The sequence below is a fragment of the Colobus angolensis genome, unplaced genomic scaffold (genome assembly GCF_000951035.1).
Source record: "Colobus angolensis palliatus isolate OR3802 unplaced genomic scaffold, Cang.pa_1.0 Scaffold411, whole genome shotgun sequence".
Taxonomy (NCBI): domain Eukaryota; kingdom Metazoa; phylum Chordata; class Mammalia; order Primates; family Cercopithecidae; genus Colobus; species Colobus angolensis.
The window spans coordinates 2,422,847-2,447,329 of NW_012117500.1; the positions used below are offsets into that span (position 1 = coordinate 2,422,847).

The 24,483-nt window shown below is 36.9% G+C and overlaps 1 long non-coding RNA gene across 1 annotated transcript in view; it reads right to left on the minus strand.

Moving 5' to 3' along the window:
• LOC105521897 overlaps nt 1-24,483 on the minus strand; it is a 505,254-nt gene that overhangs the window by 99,227 nt on the left and 381,544 nt on the right. The window contains exon 5 of the long non-coding RNA XR_001003355.1: nt 19,338-19,389. This is a non-coding gene — a long non-coding RNA (uncharacterized LOC105521897). The remainder of the gene's footprint in view (nt 1-19,337; nt 19,390-24,483) is intronic.

Sequence of the window (24,483 nt, forward strand, 5' to 3'; positions counted from 1 at the left end):
TTCTGTCTGGCACAACCAGGTAAGAAAAAGGATTAGCATTCAGTTTGAAAAGGAAGAGGTGGCAGGGTGCGGTGGCTCACGCCTGTAATCCCAGCGCTTTGGGAGGCTGAGGCAGGCAGATCACCTGAGGTCAGGAGTTTGAGACCAGCCTGGCCAACATGGCGAAACCCCGTCTCTACTAAAAATACAAAAATCAGCCAGGAGTGGTGGCGAGCGCCTATAATCCCAGCTACTTGGGAGGCTGAGGCGAGTGAATCGTTTGAACCTGGAAGGTGGTCGTTGCAGTGAGCCGAGATTGCGCCACTGCACTCCAGCCTGAGTGACAAAGTGAGAATCCCTCTCAAAAAAAAAAAAAAGAAAGAAAAGGAAGAGACAAACTGTCTTTATTCAAAGACAACACAACTATGATTTGTCCGTTACAAGTTCTAAGATATTTATTAAAAACGTGTAAGTAAATTTAGCAAGGTAGAAGGATACAATCAATATGCAAAAATAAATTATATCTCCAAATATTAGAAATAATAAGAAATTGAGATAAAATACAATACTCTTGACAAGAACAAAAAATGAAACATTTAGAGATAATAGAGTATGTGTAAGCATCAACACTGAAAACTGTAAAATATTGTAAGAGAAGTAAAAAAACAAATCTACATAAATGCAGAGATATACCATGTTCAAGGCTTAGAATATTCAGTATTATTAAGATGTCTGTTTTCCTCAAATTGATTTATAAATTCAGCACAATTCTAACAAAAATCTCAACAGGCTCCCGTGTAAAGTTTGACAAGCTGATTCTAAAATTTATATAAAAATGCAAAGAACCCGGAGTAACCAAAACAATAATACAATAGAAATACAAAGTTCAGCCGGGTGTCATGGCTCAGGTCTGTAATCTCAGCACTTTGGGAGGCTGAGATGGATGGATTACCTGAGGTCAGGAGCTCGAGACCAGCCTGACCAACATGGAGAAACCCTTTCTCCACTAAAAATACAAAATTAGTCAGGCGTGGTGGCACATGCCCATAATCCCAGCTACTGGCTTAGGCAGAATTGCTTGAACCTGGGAGGTGGAGGTTGTGGTGAACTGAGATCGTGCCACTGCACTCCAGCCTGGGCAACAAGAGCGAAACTCCGTCTCAAAATAAAAACAAAACAACAACAACAAAAAACAAAGTTGGAGGACTCGCACTACTTTATATTTAAGTTACAGCTATTAAGACACTGTGGCATTGTCATAAAGATAGATAAATCCATCAATAAAATAAAAATTAAAAAATAGAACTATACTTAAATGGTCAATTGATTATTCATGGAAGAGCCAAAACAATTCAATAAGAAAATGAAAATCTATTCATCAGATAGTACTGCAAAAACTGAGTGTTAATAATGAACTTACATTCCAGCTTTATACCACACAAAAGTTAATTCAGAGTGAATTAAAGATCCTGAGATAAAAAGATAAAATCTTACAGCTGCTTGAAAGCAACACAAAAATATTTTTGTATCCTTTGAGTAAGCAAAGATTTCCTAGAATACGAAAAGCACTAACTGGTTAAGATTAATAAATTCATTAAATTAAAAACTATTCCTCAAAAATCTTCAAGAAAGTTGATAAGAGAGAGGCAAACTATCTCTGTATCTCAAAATATTTATATCTAGAATGTATAAACTTTGGAATTCAATAATAGAAGTCAAACAAAAATAGGCAGCAGATTCACAGAGCAATTTCAGAAGAGAATATTAATAAAAGCCACGTGAAAAAAAAATATATGTATACGCACATATATGTGTGTATATATATACACACACACATATATATCTTGATAGGGACATTGCATATATGTGTGCATATGTCAAAATTTATTAAACTCTATGTAAGATCTGCACATTTACTATGTGCTTATTATGCCTTGATTCAAAAAATAATGCTCCATGTGCTTGGTTTAGAAGGAGTAGTTTAGGAAAACATATGCTATTTGAGGAGCACATTAATTATCAATATTGGGTTTGACCATATGGGGAAGACCAACGTATTTCTTTCTGGGCCCAAAGGTATAGTTGCCTTACTTTAGATGGCATATAGAAAATAACTTCAAAAGAAGTTGCTCCTTTTCCACACAAATCTAAAAGACTGGGAAAGCAAAAAAGAGACCTGATGTCCTTACTTACAATGATGTTTATTTATAGCGCCCATCATATTGGATGAGATTTTTCCTAGAAATCCCACTGTTATGGGAAATGCCTCATGGGAAGCACTGTGGTTCATAAAGTAACCTCACATTTCTTGAAGTAGACTGAGGATCTCTTGTTCTTCCACGTGGTAATTGGTCTGATTTGAATGAAGACTTCAGTGGTCATGTAGGATTTGAAAACACTTGGTTTTATTAAAAGGCAAAAAAAAAAAAAAAAAGAAAAAAGGAAAACCAAAGCTTTTTAACACAACAAAAAATTTGTTTCTTATGAAACAAAATTAAGCTTTTAAATGAAGCTTAATCATAAGACCTACTCAGAATCTTTAATATGCAAATGTTCAAGGTAACTCTTCAAAAGTGGAAATACATTGGGAACACTTTTTAAACCTACTTTTGCATGGAATCATTTAATTCACTAAAAATATCAGCAGAAAAGAGTTTCATGGAAAATAAGTTTGGTGGGCAAATTTAAATCTAAAATAGCCATGGATTTCTAGTAATTGCCATTACATGTTCAAAGCATATATAATGCTCCTGAATTAAAAAATTAATTGTTTCTGGCAGGCCGAGGCAGACAGATCACGAGGTCAGGAGATGGAGACCATCCTGGCTAACACGGTGAAACCCCGTCTCTATTAAAAAAACAAAAAGTTAGCTGGTATGGTGGCAGGTGCCTGTAGTCCCAGCTAGTCAGGAGGCTGAGGCAGCAGAATGGCATGAACCCGGGAGGCGGAGCTTGTGGTGAGCCAGATCATGCCACTGCACTCCAGCCTGGGTGACAGAGCAAGATTTTGTCTCAAAAAAACAAAAAAAACAGAAAAACAAAACAAAAAAAAAACTGGGCTTCTGTGGATACTACTTACTATTCAATTTAAGGACTCAATTTAACTGAGAGCTGAAATCTTTGAACAAATTATTGATTCATCCTAATAAAGATTTTGGAGATTGCAAAGCAATAAACTATATCCTAATTAATTTTTAACAATTCATTTTGATGACCAGAGGCTGACTACGGGTTTTCTAGCTTCTCTTTCAGATATCTAATCTAATGGCACAATCAAATAAACAACTGGTTAGTCTACAAACTGAAGTGCCAAGAGAGATAACTCTTCAATTTGTTGATTCATTGGTCAGTTGATAAGCCTAAAATCATTATACTTTTCATACAAGCTCTTCTACAGAAAGCTCCCAAATCCATACTTTCTCTTCTCTGCCAAGTAACTCCAAAACAGTGTGCTGAAATAATATTTTATCAGAGGATTCTCCAACAAATGTCATAGTCATTTGTTTCTACAGTTTTTTGGTTTTTTTTTTCCTGAGGACAATTCTCTCACTAAATGATCTCTACCCTCCCATTCCCTCTCTGTATATGCATAATAAGAGGGTTCTCAGCAATTAGCAGAGTTCCAGTAAAAATATTTCCCCCAGCTATAATGTAGCAATGGCTAGAGAAAGTAGGGGAAATATTTTCCTTATCTACTTTAGTAAGTACACATCCAAGTAGAGACATGTAGGGTATTGGCTCAGGAATGCCCCAGGCTCAGCATCCATCTTTCTGCTCTTTTGCCACTTCCAGACTGACAGCTAAATTACTGCACAGAAAAGGTTTCTGTGGGCTGTAACCATAATGCTGCCACTGAAACTAGTTTGTTGGCTAAAGGATAAACAGAGATTGAAGGACAATTTTTATTAACCGAGAAAGATGGGGTATAGGAAAGCAGAGCTCGATCTGCATGGAAAAATAAGCTCAGCAAACTTGAGGACAAAGTGCAAGCAGACACACTCTAATTGTGTCGTAATTCTTTTTGTTAAGTTTCAGGAGCACTTGCTAAATTACTGGAAGACCCCCACATATGCATCTTAGACTGTGTTACATATTCTCTGTGCCTGATGGCTAAGCATACAGGATGGTTTTACCTGTAAATACAATTTAAATTTGAGCAATAAAGAGAGGGAGTTAACAGTTTTTCAAAACTGAATTGACACATTATTTTCAGGAAAATTAACTTTCTTTGCTAAGATGTCCTGAAACTATAGGACTGGGAACCAAGATTGAGAAATGTGAGGAAAATCAAGTTCACATTTCCTAAATTATTTGCCAAATACGTACAAGTCACTGCGCTACATATGTATGAAAAGAGTCCTGGCCCCAGTGACTATAGCTCAGATTAAGCAGAAGACAGACATATTCAACCATATACCAGGTTGCAAAAGTGAGGCTGGTAGGAATCACATTTTCCTTGGTATCTATTTCATCTCCATTTGTCAGTGGTACAGTATGATAGTGCGGTATACATAGTAAGTAGTAAGTCTTTGATACACATTTCTTCAAGAAATTAATAAACTAATTTTTTTATAGAAAGGAGAAAGTCACAAGAGCCATTAAAAAAAGCTACAGATAAGTAACTTGGTAGGCTTTGACGGGTGAAACACTTACTCCCAGTCAGAAGGGTCAAAGGTAACTATGTAGATGTGGCATGTGATTTAGGCCTTATGGAGATTGACAGAGACACTGAGGGAGAGCAAATAACAATGTGAACACAGAAGTGGAGAATTCTTAGGGAGTAACGGCAAATAGCACCAGGATTCTTAATGGTCAGTAGCAACCGTCCAGGATAAAATAAACACACTCCTATCATTCTGATTTTCAGTAGCTGATTGGGAAGCAGATGCTATTTTTCGCCACCTGTGTAATTGAAAACCTCCAACTCAGGTCATACTATGACTTGGTAAATAGTTGCGGACAAAGCTATTCTTTTTCAAAATGTCAGAAAAACCCTCACGGGGAGGAAACGCTATTCCTTTGTGTGTTAGTAGTTTTCCATTGTGATAAATTATGAATTGAAAACATATACTTTAATTTGATCCCTGGTTTAGGTTAGAATTGGCACTACCTAGATCCATAATTTAATCCAGACTCTGCTCAGTGTCTGGCACATTACCCGACACGTGGTAGGTGCTTGAGAAATATTTGTCCAATGAATGAATAACAGAAGTCAAGATTTTGTCATGTACTGAGGCATAGACTATTTTATAGATGGATAAAAGCATGATTTACCAACTCTAGTCTCACACTTTGACATACTTTCAATTTAAAACTGTAAAATCCAAACACTCTGAATAAGAAAGTCTAATTCACAAGGTAGCTGATGGAAAAAAAAATCACTATTGTTTCCCACTTCTACTTTATACAATGACATTGTGGTTTCTAACTTATCAAAGCCACTTACAGGCATCCTTATTGTAACCATGATATTTGTTTCTTTCTCAACATCTACTGTTCCCCTAGGATTTTCACTTACAGGAATTACACGCACATTAATTTCTGCAAAGTAAATTACCGCATGGCCTTCTAAAGTACTTTGATGAAGTATCCACAGAAAGGGGGTCCAAGGGTCAGATGAGTTTGAGAAATGCTTCATAGTCAGGGCTTACTCTTAGAGGTTTACATTATAAGTAACACATTTAAGGTTCTGAGAAACCCTGCAATCAAGAAACCTAATTAACTGTTAAACCCACTGTTTCTCCAACTGTTACAATCATGGAACCTATTTTGAAAGGCTTTCACTGTCTCGCGGAACTAACGTTCTGAGGTGCATCCTTAGGACAACATCCTAACACAGAGATTATCAACTGATGCCCTGCATTGAATTTGTGTTTTAAAATTGAGGGATCAAACACATTAAGGTAAAGAAAGGTGGGAGAAATGTCAGCAAGGTCAGTCTGGGAACACTGGGACTGCACTTTCATACAGCATTGGTCTTGCTACCTCCTTCATGATGGTCATGCTTCCTCTGCTTCATAATGGCTGAGATATTCCCTTTGTATGACTCCCAAATTATTTTAGATGCACACATCACTTGCCTGGCTCCTGCAGATATTTGACTTTGGAATTCTTGTTCTGGGGTGTCTTAATCATTCAATTGTCCCTAATACTCATTTAGGAGAAAAAAATGCCAGTATTCAAAAGGCAGGAAAAAGAGGTCAGTGTAAAATGAAACCCTCCTTGTAGGTAGGTAGAAGACATTTCTAAGCCTGCTGAATTTCACACAAACAATAGAACCTAGTGAAGTTCTTATATCAGACCTCCAAATGGTATTTGCCCCATTCTTTGCATCTGAAAATCCAAAAGTTCTTAAAATATTATGGGAATCTTATGGTGTTTCCAACAGTTATCTCTATCAAGTAGTTCATTTGTGCTCCCCCCAAAATGGATCTTTCCTCCCAAATGGTATCACTTCTCATTTCTTGTTTTGTATCTTGAGGCTTACATGCCAGTGACTGGTTGCTCAGCTCGACCATGGGGTTACAGAGTGAACTCTCGCATCTACTAACAAACAGCACTGGGTCTTCACAGCAGATCACCCTCATAAGGCAGTGACTGGCTCTTCAGAATGTATCCTTATTCACATTTTCATGCTTACTCTTCTGAGCTGAAATTGTAAACTGCCCAGTTTTAAGATTCAAATTGCTGTTTTCCTAAATTTTAAAATTAAACACCTTTTAGTTTGCAAATTTTGAGGCAATGGGAGGACTGAGGCAGAACAGAACACCATAAGGGACATTTGGCACACTATCATCATGCAGTCTTCTAGCAACAAAGACCAACACAGAAATGATGATTGGTCAAGATAAGAACTGCCACAGGGCAAAGGCAACAGACAGCATTTTCTGTCTATGCCTCATGTGGAGTCTCCAAATAGTGTATGCCACTTGTAGGTAGCATGGTTTGCTTTGAAAATAATAGGTCCCCAAAGCATTTAGATATCATACTGATGGCTTTCAAGCATCTTTGGGAAGCTTTTTTTTTTTTTTTTAACCCCAAGTATTAGCACATTAAGCATGACAACAGCATGACAATAATATTAGCACACTGGGCATGTTAAAGTGTCCTACTACTTACTTTATTCTTTATTACTTTGGGCTGAAAGGTGAATTTAAGCAATGCCTCTCCTTATAAGACCAGAGTTTCTCCTCCAAGTATTTTCCAATTTGAATCTTTTACCTTTTTAATTATGCCATTGATCAGCATCCCGTAATTCATTATTATTCTCCTTCCTCTCAGCCAACTGATTATATTGTGACAAGAGTATATAATCTTGTGGTCTAGACAGGAAGCAAAAGAACTAAGGTTCCAAAGTAGTAGTTTTTTGTTCATGTTTTTCTCATTTGGCAAGAAGGAGTTTCAAGTAGGAATGCCATACACACAACCAACCAACTCAAATCAGATGGGGCATTTGCATTATCGAGTGTTGGTCTGGGTGTGGAGGGAAAGATATATTACTTCTCTTTCTAGTGTGGTTGTGTTTCTGCAAAGTCTCAGATTAAATCCAAAGTATCATGGCATGTTTATATTTTTAATTTTACAGCCAAAGTAATTACTTGTGATTATCAAAATCTCCTAGCACCCTGTCTTTCCTGGTATGATTTGGGTTTTGGATCTAAATTTCCTGCTAATTACTTTCATTCATTCCATAAATATTTATTGAACACCTACTAATGGGCCAATTTCTCTTCTGAACACTGCAGAAGTAGCAGTGATGAGATAAAATTCCTAACTTGCATGAAGCTTACTTTTAAATGGTTTTATTTTTAAGAAGCCCATTAAATCCTTACATTTTAGTGTCTCCATTTTGCACTGGTTTTTGTTTGTGGCACTCAAGACTCAGAAGATGCATGGTAGATCCGGTTTGGTAAATGTCAATGCTGCATCCCAGGGCAAGGGAAGAGCTTGCGTGGAATTCATTCTGGCTACGCTTTAAAGGCTAATACCCCAATACCTGGATCCTCCCCTAAAATGTAACAACAAGGCAATAGAGACAACAGTACTAGTACACTGGGCATGTTAAAGTAATAGATGGCCATGGAGTTCATTTAATCATATTCTACAGATGAAATGACTGATGCCTGCAGGGACTAAAAAACCCAAACATACCTTGAGAATATAAGCTCCATAAAAAACAGGCTCTACCTTGAACTTTCCACATAGGGTTGTCATGAGGGTTAAAAGAATGTAAAGCACTTAGGGATTGTGTCTGGCAAATATTCCTGTGCTATATAAATGGTTTGCTACTATTATTACTAATCACTACTGTATCCTCTGCATTTTGTATATTGTAAGTACTATAATTTTACCTGTTTCTGTAAATAATGGGTGGGGGGGTGGTCTTATTTTGATTATTTCATATAACTCCAACAGCACCTAAGAGTCCTTGATACCAGTGATTTCTAGTTAAGTGTTTATTGAACTGCATTAGAAAAGTGTGTTTAAGTCTGTTCAATTAAGACTTCAAACATCTCTTATAGTCACAGTGATGGGTTAAACTACATACGTGCACTCCCTCTTCCCCCCTGCCCTCCCAAAGGATAGGTTTAAGACCTACCCCTCTAAATATGACCTTATTTGGAAACAGGGTTTGATGCAGATGTAATTAATTCAGATGAGAACACTGGAGTAGGGTCAGCCTCTAGTCTAATATGACTGATGTCTTGTAATAAGAGCCATGCAAAGACAGAGACACACAGGGAGAACGCCATGTGCTGGTAAAGGCAGAGACTGGAGTAATTGACTTGCAAGCCAAGGAACCCAATAGGTTCCTGCCAAAAAGCCAGAAGTTAGGAAGAGCCAAGGAAGGATTCTCCACCACTGGTTTCAGAGAGAGCACGGCCTTGCCTGATACCTTGATTCCAGACTTCTAAGCCTCCAGAACTGTCAAGCAACAAATTTCTGTTGTTTTAAGCCACCCAGCTTGTGGCACTTTGTCATGACAGCCCTAGGAAACTACATTCACAATTCAGCCTCACTGTGTAGTTCATACGAGTAATCGGGTCAGATGGGCTCCCCTAATGGAGGCCACACCACAGAACGTACATTTAGTGTCTCAACATTTGTATGTGTGAATATTTGCTACTGAAGGGTCAAGACAGAGTCGACTGTCCCAGCGAAAAGCCTGCTCGTTCATCTAACTTTCCCTGCCTCCCCCTCTTCTTTCAGATGTGCTTGACATACGCCAGATAAAACGCTGTGACAGTGTATACACAAGGAGCCACGGTGCAGTTCCCTCTGAGATTTACAGTGCTCTTGCCTTTACATCCAGGTGGTAGACAGTGAGATGAGGAATTTTTGAGACAGACTTGGGAAGTAAGATCACTCTGGGAAGTTTCCAGAGTTCTCTTGGTGACCTAAGAACTCTATTCTATAGAAAATCATTCCTTGCTTGGGTGGAACGATACAGCATATAAATTTGGTACGATATATGCCAGTTAATTCAACAAAATGTCAAACTGTCTGGGAAAGCCCTTAGAAAAGGTTTACTTTCTGTGTCACCAGGGAACTGAGTGATAGGAGGGAAAGCTCATGAAAATGAGATTTTCTTTAACTTCTGCCTTAAGTGAATAAATCAGTGGGATTTTTCAAGTCCCCTCAGTATCAATGTGTTTATTCCATAAAGCAGGCAAGTATTTATAGACTCAAAAAAAAAAAAAAAAAAAAAAAAAAAACTCTTTCTCCTTTCTCCCAGTCCTGCTCTAGCCAAATTGCTTGCTTTCTTCTCTCTCTTCCCTTTCCTTCTTCCTTGCGCTTCTCTTTGCATAGCTATCGGAGAAAAGATTTGTCTGACAACTGCTCTTACCTTTTAGCTTTTAAAAACCATGATGAGTATGGGAGGTCTTGACTTCATGAGTTGTTGTTTTTTTTTTAAGAGGAAGATTTAGTCTCCCTGCCCTGAACTGGGTTTAGGGTAATTGTGTATCTGCTTGGGGGCTGAACGCAATCTCTAGCCTTTTTCATAAAGTTTATGGCCCTATTGCCCCTTTAAAGGTCTCATGTGGCTGATTGATAGGCTCATTTCTGATACTAACCGTAAAGAATTGGCCATCCTGAAGATAAGCCGCTCTTCCCCTGAGCATTACAGGAGGGAAAGGCGGGCCGCCATTATAGATGACGCCTCCATTATAGATGGTGTTCTTGCCTCAATCAGATTCATCCTTCAGCAGCCCAGGCAGTGCTCTGTGCTGAGGGACTGTACCATAGGACAGGGAAGCTCAGTCGAGTCCTTTTAGTTAATGGATACCTAAGGATTAAAACATCATCATGGACAAGTAGAAGAAAGCACTAGCTAACACCCCATTTCATAACTTTTGTTGATTTTCTCTTGGTGTAATTAACCAGAAAAGAAGTTGCCAGACTCACTGAATGTATAATTTAAGCCTTTTTATTTAAGTTAGCTATTCCTCAGTATTAGCCTCTTTCTGTTTTTTTTAGTTTCCTTCTAAATCTATTTCTTGCCTCCTCAAACTATCTTTCAAATATCATGGGAGAAGTATGGTGATTAGTGATTCTTCTCCAACTTGTGTGTTCTACAAACTAAGATAGGTCAAAATGGAACTTGAACTCTTAGAAAAGAGCAAGGGAAGGAGGAAAAGAGAAGCAGATGAAAGGGGAAAGAGGAGAGGGGTTGTGGGTGGGGGAGGCACACTCAGAGTGGGAGAGGGGGACAGATTTTTTGAGTGTTGAACTTTAATCCTTAAGGTTTTTTTTTGTTTTTTTGAGACAGAGTCTTGCTCTGTTGCCTAGGCTGAAGTGCAATGGTGCAATCTCGTCTCACTGCAACCGCCACCTCTCCTGGGTTCAAGTGGTTCTCATGCCTTGGCCCAAGTAGCTGGGATTACAGGTGTACGCCACTGTGTGCAGTTAATTTTTGTATTTTAGTAGAGACAGAGTTTTACCATACCAGCCAGCCTGGTGTCGAACTCCTGACCTCGAGTGATCCACCTGCCTCAGCTTCCCAAAGTGCTGGGATTACAGGCGTGAGCCACCGCACCTGGCCAAGATTTAATTTCCTGGGAGAATGGAAGTTAATTTGTTTCTAGCCAAAAACTGTGATGCAAATGTTGCAAAAGAACTGATATAACCTGACAGCCTATAAAGTGCAGGAAGCAAAAAGAGAGAAAGAAAGACCAGAAGGCAACAGTGGTGAAAGCATAGGAGGAGAAGTGGGTTTGCAAAGGAAGATTTATTCATTCAAATATTTATTGAACACTTTTTATAGGGTAAGTACGGTACTAGGACTAGGGATAACAGATAACACATAGTCAATGCACATAAGGAATCCACGTTTTAAACAATGGAAACATCAGAACTGTACATCAAATAATTAAGGAAACATTAAAATGTGATAAAAGGCATGTAGAAATGTTGCTAACACCGCTACATCCACTCCAGTCTGGTTTCTTTCCTGCTTCACATCATAAAACAGCTCTTGTCAATGTCTGAACCAATGGACCACTTCCTCCGTCTTGAAGCATTCTTTTCTCGTGCTCTCTGTGTAACATATTCTCTAGTTTTCCAACTACTTCTCTGTATCTTTTCAATCTCTTTTGCAAGCTCATTTATTTAAATGTGATTTCATTAAGGTCGGGCCCCATGCTCACTTTCGTTTTTCATACTCTCTTGGGCAGTATCATTCAACCTCTGGCTTCAATTGCCTTTAGTAGGACGAGGGCACTCAAATGACCTCTCCAGGCAGGCTTCCCTCTCTGCAATCATGTGTCCACCCATGATCAGTCATATCCTTGCACTTGGGCCCCTTCTCAATGAGTGTATGCCAGTCTGTATCTGCCAGTTAGGATCTACGCATTTCTCAACTATGTGCCTTCAGTGGTTAACATGGTACTAGCATGCAGTAGTAGTTCACTGCTTACTTCACTGCTGACTGGAACTGAGGCAGGGCTTTGGAGAGGAATGCAAGTACCACTCCCCATAAGGGGAGGCTGGATCATTCTGCTTCAGCACTGTGAATACATGACCAGACCGGTGAGCCAAGATACAGGAGAACAGCTTTTCAGATGATAACTTATTACATGAGATTTATGTAAGATGAGGACAAAGGAGTATAATATGGCAATTAACAAAGATAATTTTTATTTGATTTTTCTGGGTTTTTTTTTGTATTTTTGGAATTTTCTACAATGTTTATATACTATTTTTGTAATTGGGTATTTTTCCAAAAATGTAAAGTTCTTTGGAAATCTGCCTTAAATAGGGTAAGAGAGAAAAGTGTGTGTGTGCGTGTGTGTGCATGCGTGTGCGTCTGTGTGTGCATGTGTGTGCGCGTGCGTGCACATGTGTGTGTGTACATGTGTGTGTGCATGTGTGTGTGCATATGCACATGCACATATACACTCAGAGTCAGGAGAGTAAAATGTCAAAGGTGACTGACATAGGAGTAGCAGTTCTAGAAGTTGAAACTCCTGGATTTGCCCAACTTGCCTTTATTCCTAAGTAACCTTTAGGTAAGAACAGGGCACAGATTATTTACTCAAATGACCTGTTACTCCTGATTTTTAAATATTAAAAACAGAGAAGTATTTACGGATAATAAATTTGATAGTAACATATGCTCTCCTGAATTTTAACTCAGTCCACAATCTTTACTGATGAGTACAGACACTGACATTCTAGTCACCCAATTCAAGTCATCAAAATAAACAACCTTTTATGAAAATGAAAACTGAATATTACATTGGAGAAATGGAAAGCACATTTTATCAAAGGCAATTTGTTTATGATCTGACAGCCTTGAAAAATATAAGGAAATTATTTGTCTCTCACATTAAAATGAAAGGGCAGCAGCTTCTTTAGACATCACAGTAATAAGGGAATCTTGGGGTATTCAGGAAAAAAATCTGTTTATTCTACATGCTGAATATTCTATCTAAATTCATCTTCTTTGCATTTGCTGAAATAAAATTGCACATTTCTGCACTAGTTAATGAGACAAAGAAAGAAATACCACTTTCTTTAAAAATATATTCATTTTTGGTAAAAAAGAGTCATCCACAGAACAACCACAAAGGTCATCAAAGTGTTAAAATCACAAGATACACCAGGTAACAGCGGCTTCCTTCTCCATCAGAATCAGAGCCAATGGCTACCATTGCCTTCCTTCTATGCGTGAGCCCTCTGACATCATTCTTCATGTGTGTGACCCATAACCTGGGTTAGTATAGAGCATTTGCATTCCAGATTCTCAGATATGGCACAAAGTGTCATTCAACTACACATTTGTTTGAAGAACTTTTAGTCTCTGCTCTCTGTGATAAGAAAGAGTCATGAATTCTGTTCATACTTTGGGTAGAACAATTGTATCTTTATCTTGATCAGCGTTTTTAGATGATCACATATATAGCAACAGAAGACTACTAGAATATGTGGCACATCTAGCGAAAATACTTTTACAGTGCTTGAATCAGTATCACACTATCAGAACTATAGCCAGTGCTGCTTGTATACTTCAAAGATTCATTTATTCTATTAAAAAAGTTTAAAATTATCCTCTATCAAAACATATTCAGATTTTTAAATGCACTGTCTAGAGGAAAAGGTTAGTAATCTGATAGTTTTTTAACACTAATATTTCAGAGAGTTTGAGTTTTACTCAAGTGATATAGTGATATTTCTTTCTACTTGATATAGGAAGAAATGATATACAAAACAGGAGAATCTCAGGTTGTTTGCAAGGAGTTTTAATAACTAAGGTAATAACGATTTTTTAAAAAATCTCACAATAATGTAGAAGTGACTCCAAAAACTGAAAAAAACAAATGAAGTTCTAGAGTAGTATTTAAAAGGAAGCATACTTAACCAATCTAAAAGTCCCGAGGTGTGCCGGGTAATAGTGACTGCCTTCTCCATCAGGATCAGAGCCAACAGCCATCATTGCCTTACTCCTACGCATGAGCTCTCTGACATCATTCTCCATGTGTGTGGCCCACATAAGCTGGGTTAATGTAGGGCATTTGCATCCCAGATTCTTTGCTTTCTTCCTGTTAACTAAATGAACCTCATGGATTATGACATTTGATCACTACCCTTTGTATCTAACAGCATCAATGAGTAGAACACTTCTGAGGCCTGGGAAAGCTGACCCATATGGGATTAGTCTGGAATTCAGATTGTGGGGCTCTGAGTCTAGTGGAATAGAGAGACACAGAGCTCTGTTATTGCCTAGCTACATGGTCTCAGAACGTTAGTTTCCTAAAAATATAATTTGAAAAAAACTGCACTTCCTTCTAGTATTATTAACTCCCTATTTTCCCTACCTACATTTCACAATAGCACTGGGTGAAGTTGACCCCTTTCATGGATGTTTTTTCCACCCTCTTGGGATAATTAGCTACATGAACCATAAATGTCTCTTGGTAATACTGTAAGAAAGTTTCAGTGAGCACTAAGCAGGAGTTCTTTTTTGGATAACTTACAACTGTATGTGAAAAAGACATTTAAAAATGCTATTTTTGATTGCTGATGTCATGGACATTGGCAAGAATATTGAAGCTGTATATCAAAAAGATATTTTGGGGATAAATCAGCATAAGAATAAAATAGAGCTCTCATAAAATTGAGAGATCTCTTTTGTATCAAAGTATATTTATGAGATAATATTTCAACTGAAATGGAGAAAAAATGGAAATCTATTGCCATTATATTACTATTTTGTTGAGATGGCAATCTTATAATGAAATCTAAAATTCCAGTTCTCATATCCTAAAGTGGATGCCTGCTTGCTTTAATCTTGGTTATCATTATATCACTAAAGCAATCATCAAAATTAGCTTTGGCGTTTTTACAATAAGGCAAGCTAGATTCTATTCACCCACAGCCCCCCATCTTCCTTAACTTTTGTAATCCCTTCTCTGTCTCTATGGCTGCCCCGAGAATCAAAGTTCAAAAATATTCAACTGCAATCAGAAATGAAGAGATCATTTGAATCTGGTATGTGGTAATTAGAGTCTACCCTGAGTCTTGGTAAGTCACAAAGTACTGCTTAATTCTGTTTGGCTCTCCTAAACCACAACTTCTGAGACTCTTAGTGATATGGAGTAAGAGAAGCTAATAGTGCTTTTCTTATCTTGAAACTGAGTCTGAAAATATAACCCGTGGTAACCCTGTGCAAGATCCTAACATCCCAAGGTCTGTTTCCTCATTTTTAACAAAAAATAGAAATATAAATTATCTCAAACTACAAGGCCTACAGACCCCTTTGAACCTCAAGATTTTATGACTGTGGTAATCTTTAAGTTGTTCCTTAAACTTTAGTTAGTCAGATTCCACTGGCATACATTTTGCCCTATTGGAAGCATTTTTCACGCACATTTATTTCATGTTTTTTTTGTTTTTTTACCATATGTGCATTTAAAAACTGACAAATTATGACACTGCCATAAATACTAAATTGGCTTCACTTTCTTCAAATAGAAGGTAACCCATAAAAAGAAATAGGATGGAGGCTGGGTGTGGTGGCTCAAGCCTGTAATCCCAGCACTTTGGGAGGCCGAGACGGGCGGATCACGAGGTCAGGAGTTCGAGACCATCCTGGCTAACAAGGTGAAACCCCGTCTCTACTAAAAAATACAAAAACCTAGCCGGGCGAGGTGGCTGGCGCCTGTAGTCCCAGCTACTCAGGAGGCTGAGGCAGGAGAATGGCGTAAACCCGGGAGGCGGAGCTGGCAGTGAGCTGAGATCCGGCCACTGCACTCCAGCCTGGGCGACAGAGCGGGACTCCGTCTCAACAACAACGAAAAAAGAAATAGGATGGAAAGCGAACAATGTAATTGAGTCCAAGTCAGATGGCACGGTTTGAGGAAAGCTCTGGGTCTCAAATCTGATCTCTCTCAGTTACAAAGAGATATAGAAGACATAACACCTTCAAACCACCTTTCTTATCAAGAGAATCAGAAGTTTTAGAGCAGAATTGAGAGGGGAATAAAATAATTTCCTCAAAATGCAATTTGTATGATTTAAATCATTGCAGGTACCACCATTGGTATAGATTCTATTATATTTGCTGGGAAAACTTCTGTGGCTATTCAAAAGGTAGTGTTACATCTTTAGTCACAACTCCAGACAACTGAAGCACTGATACCCTTTATTATTCCTTGTCTCCAAGAAGCATCTCAGAAGTTGTCCTAAGTTACACACTTCTCATCTGAAAAGTCAAAGGAGAGTTTCACCAGCTCTGAGTTGTATAACTCAAGTTTTGTCATTCCTAGTTTTGAACATGTGTATTTAAAAAAACAACCTTTGAGACATGATTCACATGCTCTAAAATTCACGTATTTAAAATGTACAATTGAGGCCAGGCGCGGTGGCTCAAGCCTGTAATCACAGCACTTTGGGAGGCCGAGACGGGCGGATCACGAGGTCAGGAGATCGAGACCATCCTGGCTAACACGGTGAAACCCCGTCTCTACTAAAAAATACAAAAAGCTAGCCGGGCGAGGTGGCGGGCATCTGTAGTCCCAGCTACTCGGGAGGCTGAGGCAGGAGAATGGCGTAAACCCGGGAGGCGGAGCTGGCAGTGAGCTGAGATCCGGCCACTGCACTCCAGCCTGGGCGACAGAGCGAGACTCCGTCTCAAAAAAAAAAAAAAAAAAAAAAAAAATGTACAATTGAATGATTCCCATATATTCACAGAAGTTTGCAACTATCACAATGGTCTAATTTGATAACATTTTTATTTTCCCCAAAAAGCAATCCTACCCTTAATTAGCAATAACTCCCCATCTCACCTCTACTGGCCCCAAACATAGGCAACCAATAAGCTACTTTCTGTCTCTAAACATTTGCATATTCCGGATATTTCTTGTAGATGTGGAATCAGACAATATGTGTTCTTCTGCACTGGCTTCTTTCACTTAGCATAGTGTTCTCAAGGTTTATCCAGGTTGTAGCACGTATCAATATTTATATTTCATTATGTTGACATATCATGATTTCAGCAGGCTTTTATTTTCTGTTATAATGCACAGTGAGCATTTTCAACATGTATCATGTGAACTTAAGTCATCTTGTAGAATATTTTCCGAGAAGCGAGGCAATTGGGTTACAGAATGTCTGTAATTAAAATTTTAATAGATATTGGCCAATTTTATGCTAGAAAAAGTTATTTCATGCTATAGTCCCACCTACAAGGAATAAGAGTAGAGATTTCCTATAGCTTTGCCATTGCTGGCTATCAAGGCTACATTTTGCCAATAAACGGCAAAACACAAAATACAGCTTTTATATGTATTTAAATATTAGTGTGCTTGAACACTTTTTTCATTTTCTTCATTGGCCATTGCTATGTCTTCTGAGAATATCCAGTTCATGTCATCTATTTTCCCACTGAATTATTTATATTAATGGATTTATTGCTATAAACACGTTCCATTTTCATTTACAAAAATGCTTTAGCTTCATTTACCTTTTGCCATAAAGATATTTTATACTTCTATATTCTTGTTTCCCATCATCGATTCTTGATTCTACTATTATTTTCTCAAGTTGAAAACCACTTTTATTCTATATTAAATTTCAATATTTAGAGTTTTTCCAGATGTGCTGTTCTATTGATTTCACTTTTTACTCTTATGCCAGTGCCAAACTGTTTTAATTACTTAAACTTTAGTAGAGTATATGCTGTGTTACTAAGTTGAGTAAGTTCTTTTTTCAAAAATTAATATACTTATTCTAAGAAATATTAACTTGAATCACTTTTTCGCTCTAAATTGTAAACCATCATCATTATTAATGCTTAACTAGTATAAAACACTTTTCTCTCCAAAATATAAAATTTAGTGGATCAATATATTGGTATTAAACTGCAACAATAAATTAGAATTCTTCCAGCTTATATTTAAGTTTAGATAAAAGCAGCTAGCTCTGAATAAAAACCAACAGCAAAACAAAATACCAAGAAAGCTGTCTGTGTTCAAATCTTAAAGTACTCAACTGATTGTATAACTACGCCAAGCAGAGAAGAAAACAAAGTTACAAAATCATAAAAAATACATTAAGTTCAAAATCAATTAGAGAAAAGCAATCAAGTTATTTGGAACTGCTATAGAAATTCTGTTTAAAATACCAATTGAACTTACCCAGTAGATACACTGGAAGATTAAATAAAAATATGATTATAATAAGAGAAATTTATAGTTAAGCCACATCACATAAATTCCTTATTTTCTCCTAGTACACTTGGATATGTTTACCTTTGCTATTATTTGTATGTCATATTTATCTTCCCCCAAAATAATAATGAAGGAAATGATGAATAAATGAAATTTTATTTTCACTATAATTAGATTTTCCCTCTAAAAAGTCTTCTATCTTTTTAAATCACTATGAAATAAACTATAATGTTTCCCTTATTGCAAAAGTTCCAGGCCAAGTATGTTAATCCTTTCTCACGAAATCTCAGGACCATTCTGGTAATAGTCATGTCTACACAACCTTTGCCAACAGTTTGAAACACGACTTTTAAGGGGATCCATATGATGTACGTCTTTGACTTGTTGAGACACAGTAAATTTGGCCACTTCTTCCTTATTCAAACGCTTCATCTACGTGAGTACATAAATTCTGCTTTTACCCCATCCCAAAAGAGAGAGAATTTTCTTACCTACTAAAAGATAAATTACATAATTTCATTTAATCTTCAAGAGAACCCTGCAATCTGGGTATCAGTACTCACACTCTGCTCATGAAGCCTGCGAGTCTACCTACCTTAACCAAGGTCATGGCTCACACCGGAAGCTCCAATCCAGTTCCTGCCATCTGCACCTACGATAAACACTGTATTTCCCCTTCAGCTTCATCGTTTTCTAAATCAACTTAATTTTTTTCCTTCTGTATTTCAAGAATTAGCAAACTACAATCTGCAGGACAAATGTTGACTGCTGTTATTGGAATGTAGTCACACCACTTGTTTACATACTGACCGGAGCTGTTTTTGCAACCCAACAGCGGGGTTGAGTATGTGACAGAAGCTGTAGAGTCCACAAAGCCTAAGTATTCACTATCTGGCCCCTTACAGTTTGCAACCCTCTGCTGTATACCATCCACGTGTTAGAGAGAAAATAAGACATTCTGTCTCTACAAAATATACATAAAAGAACAATTCGTAGAACCACTTTTATATATAGTATGATTCCACTTTTGGAAAAAATAAAAATATTGGTTGTTATGTGTATATAATAAGTACTTTCAAAATTCATATGCCAGACTATGGTTATATTTGAAGTGCTAGATTATGGAGAACTTCCCATGTTTTTCAAAATATTTGTTCGAATGTATTTACGTTTTCTTTCATTACTTACCAGGTATGGGTCTTAGGGAAAGTTACTTCATCTCTGCAGTGCTCTGTTTTATCTGTAAAATAAGTGGCTGGATAAGACAGTCTTCCAAATCCTGTTCAATTCTAACATTCTATCACTGTATTTAACACTACTACCCAATTTTCTTCTATAATTTAATTTTGATAACTATTTTAATAGGGAAAGATAATTGCCAGGGATCCCAAACTTAAGATTTTCCATTTACCATTTCTAGTAGAATGTCATTTTCACCGACAACTCACTTCTTTCAGATTCTGTCAACGTAAACTCTTTCAAGAGAAAAGTCACAGGAATTCTAAGGTGCTACCATATTTAGCAACCTAAGAATGTATTTCTCATCAGAGATTACAGCAAACTCTGATTTGTGGGGGACAAAGAATTCTCTGCCCTGATTTTCCTTGCTTTTTTTAAATAGGAGCTTTTGTTGTTCCCATTCTATTACTTGTATTCTCTTGTAATTTGTTGATTTGCTTTTATAAACAGCATCACCTTGAACTTTGTCTCCACAATGCTCATATCCTAGAAGCTCCCATTTCCTCTAAATTTGATTTTGTTTCTGGTTTTATTTTTAAAGCAGCATTACAAATCTTAAAGCATCATTAAACATGTATTCTAATTTCACATGAAATATAAAGTACAGAACATGGTTTTTTAGTCATTTTATGACTACTAAAATGACAAAAGTTAAAAATCAAAACAAGTACGTAGTAAAAGTGAGGTATGGTGAGAGTGGACATGTTTCCAGCTAGTGGAAGTCTATATCAGTATGGTTTTTTTCCAGGGGATATTTTTCATCATATATCCAAAGCCTCAGGAGTTTAACCAAGCAATTTCACTTTTAGGAGTGTGCCCTGAGGAAATAATTAAAAGGAAAGAGATAGGCATCCAGGTATTTATAAAAATGAAAAACTGAAAACAAATGTACATAAATAGTGCCTCGGGTTAACTCAACTGAGATGCAACAATGTAATTAAATACTATGAGGCCACTAAAATTATATTATAAAAAATGTAAAATATTATGGGAAAATTCTTGTTCCAAAATGTGGAAAATGGTTGTAAAATAATGTGTATAGTTAGATTTCTTGTACTAATGCACATGTATAAATATTTATGCATGTGTTAGAAAGTGACTGGGATACTGGCCAAGACGTTAATACTGGTTATCTCTTGGTGGTAGAATTACGGGTAAAAATTTTTTTGGAGTTTTTTGTAACTTTCAAGTTTTCTACATTGATTGCATATTTTATTACCATAAGAATTATTTAGAAGCTATAAATTACAAATATAAAAATTTTCAAATGTCTAGATTATATTCACTCATAGGGACCTATCAAACTTAGATACAACCAATCATTTTACTAATTCAAAAATCATGTCATTTTAATGGAATCCAACAAGTTTTTGATCAATTGCACAAACAACTGGTTGGTTTTTGTTTATATAGGAGAAAAGTAAATTAGTAATAATGAACAATAAAGAAAAAATACAATAAGATCATCTACCCCACTCATGCCCCTCTTATTCTTGTCTTAGGACACTGAGTTTTTTTAAATTTCAAAGATTTTACTTTAATAAGTTGTAGTAACTATACTTATTTGCTTTTTACTTGGTATTGGAGATGCCCATCAAAGCTTCATGAAGGCATGGATTATATCTTACTGGTTGATTTAGTACAGATTTCACATTTGTTCAATGGGCAGAGATAAAAGAACAGAACTGTGCAAGCTTTATACAATCTGAAAACCAAAAGTCATTAGATTGGTCAGTTCCTTTAACCTATAAAGACATAAAGACCCATGGTTGGCAAAATGTTCCCTGAATTTCACCCCTTGGAATTTATACAACCCAACCACACAAAAGCAAAGCATACTATATCAACATCCCAGATATTTATGAAAATCAAGACCATTAATCTTTATGACTGAGGGAAAGTTAACCTCCTTTACCTATACTGCCATTATTTAATTTTATGCCTTTAAAAGATTACATCTGATAAATCAGCCATAATCACAACTTTGAACTCCAAATATAATTAACCAAATGGCAACCCAGTGCCATTTAGGTGAAAGTTAATGGACAGGAAGTTTATGCTCTAAAGTCAATTTTTATAACCTAAGCAAAGTGGAAGTGCAGTACATAATTCAGTATTCATTTGGGCAGTATCAGGAGGGGAATAGTTTAATTCAGGAAAAAGAATCAAATATAATGATAATTGTTCAGAAGTATATCTTTGTATCAGAATTCTATATACATCATTTTTATGTAATAATTCAATCTCTTTAAGAGCTCTTTTAGAGGACTTTATAGGTCAAGTTCTAAATACACTTTCGATGGTTAAAAAATTCAATTTATTTTAAAATGATAGTTTAGCTTTCTCAATCATTTGGAATAGTCTTTTTCTAGTAAGTCTGAATGAATAAGGACTCATCATATTCTTAAAATAAAAAAGCAAGCATGAGTATAAATCAAAAGCCAAGGAACGGAAACAAAAGAAGTCCTTTTCATTTTTCCTTTGAAGCTGTTCTATCCCATAGGGTCCACAAATGAGTAAGCCTTTCCTATGCCAAGTTTTTCAAAGCAAAAATTGGAAGTGGAAAGTTACTCAATTAGCTGGCAAATTCAGTCAGTGAGGCGAGCCAACCTAGATTAATTGAGGCTTTATTTTTGTATCTATTTTTGCTTATGATTGTCCTAAGAGATTAGGAATTTAAAATTCAGTCTCAAGGACATGTATTTTGTTTTGAATTTTAAGTGTGGAGAAATGGCCCGAATACTGAAACCCAACTCTCATTCTCAAACATAATTTGAAAAATTATGGAGATAATCACAGGTCCCTTAATGATGGAGCATCTTACATTAAAGTCATAATGGGAACACAAGAATGCTTATTGCAAAAGAATCCTAAGATTCTATTCCTGACTGACTTATGACTGCCAACAAGGGCTGGTTTGTGGGTTCAATGCAATAAGCATGGAAGATTCAGCAGAAGTACTTGTACTCTTTAAATAAAACAGTGGGACCATTGAGGCTCAGCCCATAAGCTTCAAGACTGAAAGCTAAGACTGAGTAATCTACCTGATTATAGATGATGAATCATGGCAGAAATCCCAAGGTATATGGGAAACATACTGGGGAGTGCCACCATGAAATACAACTTCTGAACATCTAACAGTGAAGGCTCATACACTAACCATATGGTTTACTTCAAGGCTTAGTCATTAGTGCTACAGTCAATCAATTTACACAGACTTTAGGGGAACACTCATCGTTAAAGAATTTTTTCTCTAATGATTCTAAGGAGGGGCAAAGGAAGAATTGTAGCAAGACAGTAGTTTGTCTTTAAGAGACAACATTGTATTTTGCTGAATAATTAAAAGAATTCTATCCGCTCAAAATGCTGATGGCAAAACTCTCAGCCAAAATAAGGGTTGAATTCTCTTATCATATATACAAGTATGTATATCATATAATACATTGAGATACATACAAGTATATAAATTGGATACGTATTGGATATATACGAAACATTTCATTATAATGAAACTGCTACTAAGAGGATCTATTGCTCTGGGACAGAGTCCCAACTTTTAAACATGTGGCAAGAATCCAGTCGATTTAAGCACTCTTCTCCTTTTATATTTGCTTTCTGTATTCTAGAAAGTTTTCTGTAATTGTCCAAAACAATATTTATGCACATATTAAGGTCATGTTTTAGACAGTCAATGTTGCAAACTGATAGGCTACTGGGCAAATTATGTTCACAAAATATACTTTTGAGCCAGTATTCTTTAAGACTGAATTTTATTGCTTTTAGGTGGGAATCTCTCTGGCTTTCCAGAAGCTTTTCTCTCCCCTGCTGCGCTACACCCAGCCATTTGGAAGCTTTCTCTCACTGAGGTTATCTGCTTGGCCTCTGAAGGCAGCTGAGATGGCTACCCTGCTCCTGATTTGTTTTCCTAATTTAGGCTGCCTAGTATGCGTTGATTCTCTTTGACCAGCCTTTTACCAGCAGGAAATAGATCTCTTGACCCCCTGAAACCTCTCCCTGCACACTGGGCTCTGAAACAAGACGACACTAAGAGTTGGGCATGTTTCCCAGCAGGGTAATAGTGAGTTCTTTACTGTTGGGACAGATTGGTTAGATTAAACGTTGTTCCCACAGCATTTAACGATAATTATGGAGTATATAACACGACTGGTGTGGCAGATGCTGTCAGAGCACTGCCCACATGTCCCCAGATCCCTTTACCATCTTAGAACATGCCAGCTCCCCATGCACTTTCACTCCCAACAGCCAGCACCTGTGACTCTTTTTGGAGGTTTGCTGCATAGAGGAGGTTTAAATACACCAGCTTCTGGTTGCTGGTTGTGATGATTCTGGGGTATGGCCTACCCTAATTCCAGAGCCTCTGAGCAGGATCAAATCAAAGTTACTCTCTATGTAACTTTGCTTGCTACCGTCCCTTTATTGGCCTCGTCATTCTAGTCCCACTCCTTCCCAAGTCTTCCTAATGGCCTTTCCCCCAGTCTTCATCGCAAGATCTATTTTCTGTAGAAATCTACATAAGACAGCTAGTTTTCCAAATTTGTAAAGAATAAGGATAATGGGTAACCAACTCTTCCAGAGACCCTGTACTTTCCAGAAAACAAAGTATTATAACTCAAGTTGGAACTTGTGCAAATTATATGTACCATCTCTCTACATATATTGTACTTTCAATTCTTAAGGTCCCTCAGTGCATAAATCAGTTACAGAATGATGCTTGTTGTTGACAGCAGAATTATTCATCAAATACATTCATGGTACTTGGCAGGTACTCCATGATAAGCCAAATTTGCAATAATATTCAAAAATATCTGCTGCTGTCAAGAAACTATGGGATACCTCACAAGGTCAGCTTCATCTTCTTTTTTAATTTACCAAATGACAGGATTAATTTATAAATCCAAATACTAAACTGTGATATGGTTGTATATTTTAAATTTTGAATAATATTTCTGAAACTTTGACTTTTAATTTGTTACTCTTGAGAATTGCTTTTGAGCAAAAGCAGAATGAATAAATGCTAATGATGTATAAGTCCCTGGTTCAGAGACCTGTGTCACAATTTTCTAATACATGAAGT